Here is a 4,697-nt window from a genome sequence, read left to right as displayed (position 1 = left end):
ATTTTTTGCTCCAGCTCAGACATGCTTCGACCGATTTTGACCTAACTTGGTCACAACCATCATTGACCACGACCATACATGTCACATGAATTTGAATGGTTTAAGGTTACAGAGGGGTCAAATAGGCCATAAATGTGATATGAGCTAAAAGTGCTTTTCCTCCTACATGCAACATCCTACAATGACATCACTTGCACATAAGCATCGGCTATATCCAGTGTTTATAGGGTGCACACAGAATTGGGGTCAAAGGTCATTAAGGGAGTGCTATCGGTATAAAACCAAATACCTGTAAAATGCTTCTGCCACATATTACATAGCACAATGATATCACTTGCACAAATGCATCGGATATACCCAGTGCCTATAGCTAAAGCCACAATTTTTCTGTGTTACAAAATTTAAATTCCATGTTACAAATTGGATGATTCCATGATTTTCCATTTTACATTATAAAGCACTGAAAAGTGAATACCAGCATGTTTTTAAAAGTGTAATTCAGTTGTCTTATATAATTATATGTACCTTTTTACTGTAGTCGCCCCTCAACATCCCCATTAAAATTAAGCATCATCAATTCTCTTGTGTGTAAAAACTTCCGATAGCTGTATCAGCCAGAATCTTGCATCGTAGGCCTAGAATAAATGCTAGAATGGATTGTTTAATGGCTGATTACTGCTATATTATCACTTTTCTTTGTTTTCTTTTGCAAATCAACACAAAAGTTAGACATTTTACACAGTTTTTCACTATTTTGTGACATTTTCAAATTTCCGTGAGCAAACCCCAAATTCCGTGAATTTTTCTGTTTTTCCGTATCATGGAGAAATCGTGGCTTTACCTATAGCTTGTACACAGAATTGGGGTCAAAGTTCATTGAGGGGTCATTTCCGGTCCGAGTCTAAAAAGCTTCAAAATTCATATCTGCTACATGCAACATAGTACATTGATGCCACTTGCACTGATGCATGGCCCAATGACCAGTGTTTGGAGTCAAAGGTTAAATTTTTCAATAGCCACTTGTTAAAGAAAGTATTTTAAGTTATTAATCTGTTTTTGCCTAAGAAAAGACACCTTGTAGATATGTAGCTGAGCACAGATATATTAGACACAAGCTGCGGAACAATTTTTTTGACATATTGCCTGTCAATTAGGCAAAAGCGCTATAGTCTATCCAGTATAAGATGGCTATAATTATATATCACAAAAGGATATTTTAAGGTTGTGGCAACATTCACTAAAGCACAAACATTTTTGGCACAGCCAAAGGAGGTGGGAGCTATTTTTGGCAGACCATATTGACAATTCACCACCCCGGGTGTAGGCCTACACAAAATTATTGCACCACCCCTAAATTCATGTTACAATCATAAACATAAACTCCTCAACAAAAGTTTGGAAAATTTTAAAAACTGTCATATGGGCAAGAAACTTGGTGAACCTCAAAAACACCAATACGGCCTAGCGCCTTGAGGACTGTTCACCATTCTTGTCAAAAATCATCAGAATCACCTACTTAAGTCTAATAATTATACTAAATTATAATATATATAATTGGGTTCAAACTGTGAAATCAAACAAACTGGCAAAAATAGTAACTAGAGCGGTTACCGCACCATAGCTGAACCATGGGCTTCAGCAGTATATTGTGTTCCTAAGGATCATTGCATTTAAATTTCAGCTCAATTTGGAGCATTTTGAAAACTTGACCTTTGACCCCTTTATGACCCCGTAATGACCTTACATGAATTTAAAAATATTTTAAACATGTTTAGAATGTCATAAGGATTATTGCATTTAAATTTCAAGAAAATTGGAGCATTTTTGAAAACTTGACCTTTGGCCCCTTTATGACCCCTTAATGACCTTAAATGACTGAATATTAAAATATTCTAAACATGTTTAAAATGTCATAAGGATCTTTGCATTTAAATTTCAGCTCAATTGGAGCATTTTCGGTTAAAATTACCTTTTTTGACCCCTGTGACCCCTTGGATGACCTCTGACGTTAGGAAATATTTTTATTGTATTCTTTACTCCTTCCTCTTTCATTTGACACCACTCGGGGGGTTACACCTTCGTGGCATTTTGAGATATGTCCATTTCAGACCAAATGGTTAGTTAGTAAGCTAGTACGTAACATTCACTAATATAGGCTGATACCATATTCCATGGTTCAGCAAAATGATGGTTGCAATTGCATAGCTAATCGGCAGTGCCCACTAGATGGCAAATGCCTCACTAGTGACGTGATACATGAACGGGGAAACCTATGTGGGACTGACAGAAAATATTTTCAAATCACGCTATGCTGGTCACATGTCCAACTTCAATCTTAAAAAGCACAGGAATGCCACAACATTAAGTGAATATGTATAGAAACTAAAGGACCAACAATGCAACATTCTGTCAAGTGGACAATCTTAAGCAAAGCAAAGCCTTACTCAACATCTAGTAAAATATGCCGGCTTTGTTTAGAAGAAAAGTACTTCATTATTCATAAACCAGATATGTCTTCTTTGAACAAAAGAATGAACTTGCAAGTGCTTGCCGCCATAGATATTAATAATTTTATTTGAACAAAGCTTGTGAAACAGCGCTGCAGCGGCACTCGTCTACATGACGGTGCATTCTTGTACAATTTTACAAAGGTATTACAAAATATAGAAAAACATAAAGATGTAAAAGGAACAAGAGAAAATTAAACGACTAAAACAGTATTTAAAACAGTGAGAGCCCAAAATTGAACTCTAGACACCCGGCCGGGCAGGATGCTGATGCTGCGGATGGTGACCCAAGCGCAACAGCGCTACGCGTACGTTAAAGTCACTGGGTTGAGTGAGGGCGTATACGCATATAAAACGATTTACAATCAAGCAGATAGCGCGGTGGGTGTCCGACAGATCGAATGGGACTGTACACAGAAAACAAATTATAATATACGTAAAATTACAGAATGAAGAGCCGAGTATTAAACATGTAAAGGATAAAATAAGAGATTGTCGACTTACTTTATACAATTATTGCGCATGACCCAGGCTCTTTTTAAAAATGATTTACATGCTGAGTCAAAAATACTTAACAAACAGTCAACATCAATATTATAAACATCAAGAAAATAATCACTGCAGATACCTAACATAAAACATGTCTTGAAATCACTAGATATAAAAAGCTGCTTACATTTAGATTATATTCAAGAGTGTGGTATTCAGCGGCTCTAAAGAAACACTTAACTTACATGTACTATGTAACTTCAGACATGATAAATAATCAACAATTTATATTAGACAGTTTATAATTTGTCTGTCTTGCAGGATCAATCAATTGACATTTATTCAAATCCATGTGATCAATATATAGACATTATATGACATTTCATGTAATCTTTTAAGTGTAATCTCTTATTAGTGAAATTAGCTGAGTGTAACATTATTGCCACTGGTATGTGTATATTAATTTTGTCAACATTATGCATCGAGTCTTCTGAAGAGTGGGCCTAACAGCCTTTACAAAAACAGATCTGTAATGACATGTAGTACAAGTCCAAATTTTATGCTTTATAAGCTCCCTTATGATTGAGCATGTTACCATTTTTAGATGGTTTCACCTCTATTTGGATTATAATTGGGTTCTATATCTATGTTATTACAGGTATACAATTAATCAGCCCTTACTGAAGAAGAATGACGCCTGTTTCCGATGTTCATACTGTGACGCACCTTGTACAGACACTGAGTTAGCCGACATGATAGATCCCAGACACTGAGTTAGCCTACATGATAGAACCCCAGACACTGAGTTAGCCTACATGATAGAGAGAAGTTCTGTAGTTACACCCTTAACGTATATTGGGGGAATCATTCACTGAAGTGCCAACTGCCAGTTGGACAGATACAATACATAAGTACAACCTGCATGTCTGATGTTCAGGCTGTATAGTCGCACACTGTACGTACCATCTTCAGCTTCAAGCATCCCGCATATATAGTTTACCGTTGTAATGAGTAGGACTACATTTAAGTAGAGAGAAAGGCATATCCTGCCAAGACGAACAGTTCACGAAGGATCATTGATAAAAAACATTGTAAATGTTGCTTATTGAAGGATTACATTGCAAATAGTACAAAATTAGCATGTAGCTGCTGTAAAGGTCCGATTAAGAAATATCCCTGATTACTCTCTAGGAGTAAATGGATTTGGTTAGTATATTACCTTACTAGGCAATTAATTTATCACTGTCACCATTACATTACAAATCTAGCTTTTGATATACATGTAAATACATAAAAGCTGCTAGACACACAGTACATTATAAGGACTGACGATAACTACATACAAGAAAATTCAAGTTACGTTTTATAAAGTTTCTTTCCTCACATGAACTGTGACAAGCATTTTATTTTTGCTTTTTAATTTATGAAAATAGCATCATCCATCACACACAAATTCAAATATGGCTTCAGGGCTTTCCCATGATTCCCTTGAATTGGGCCGTGATCGCTTAGAAAATATATTTAGCCATATGCAACGAGGACTCCTCTACCCATCTCCATATGCATGCTTCGTCACCTATAAACGGCGTGAGGATGATGCCTACGGTGACAAGATCACCAAACATGACCTCTCAAATTTGATGACAGATCTGCGCAAAGAGATCCATGATGAATATGGCAGCAAAAACACCACAGCTGTGG

Source organism: Amphiura filiformis, unplaced genomic scaffold, assembly GCF_039555335.1.
Source record: "Amphiura filiformis unplaced genomic scaffold, Afil_fr2py scaffold_372, whole genome shotgun sequence".
Taxonomy (NCBI): Eukaryota; Metazoa; Echinodermata; class Ophiuroidea; order Amphilepidida; family Amphiuridae; genus Amphiura; species Amphiura filiformis.
Note: the sequence above shows the minus strand (reverse complement) of the source record.